This window comes from Penaeus monodon, chromosome 27, assembly GCF_015228065.2.
Source record: "Penaeus monodon isolate SGIC_2016 chromosome 27, NSTDA_Pmon_1, whole genome shotgun sequence".
NCBI lineage: Eukaryota > Metazoa > Arthropoda > Malacostraca > Decapoda > Penaeidae > Penaeus > Penaeus monodon.
The window spans coordinates 20,449,992-20,450,288 of NC_051412.1; the positions used below are offsets into that span (position 1 = coordinate 20,449,992).

Consider the following 297-nt stretch of genomic DNA (forward strand, 5'->3'; position numbering starts at 1 on the left):
ATAAACATATTAAAAAGATTATACAAAAATCCTTGGCTGTGATTGGTTCCTTAGGTACAACTACAGAAGGCTACAACTGACTAACATGGGACACTAAAATTAAAGTTGGCTGTTAAGCCTCTACACCTCTCCATTTCTACAACTTTGATCCGGTCGCTGTTTAACTAGTTTACTAATTGATGTAAGGAGTAGTGTTTATTTTAATACTTTGATCAAATATTCATCATCTGATAATGAAGGTTTTTAGTGGGTACAATAAGTTTATTGTGAAGTTGGTGGTGGTGAAGTTAGTTCCTC

The 297-nt window shown here is 34.0% G+C and overlaps 1 protein-coding gene across 1 annotated transcript in view; it reads right to left on the reverse strand.

The window, feature by feature from the left end:
• LOC119590672 (ubiquitin-like modifier-activating enzyme ATG7) overlaps positions 1–297 on the reverse strand; it is a gene marked incomplete at its 3' end in the record, with an annotated part of 29,543 nt that overhangs the window by 11,941 nt on the left and 17,305 nt on the right.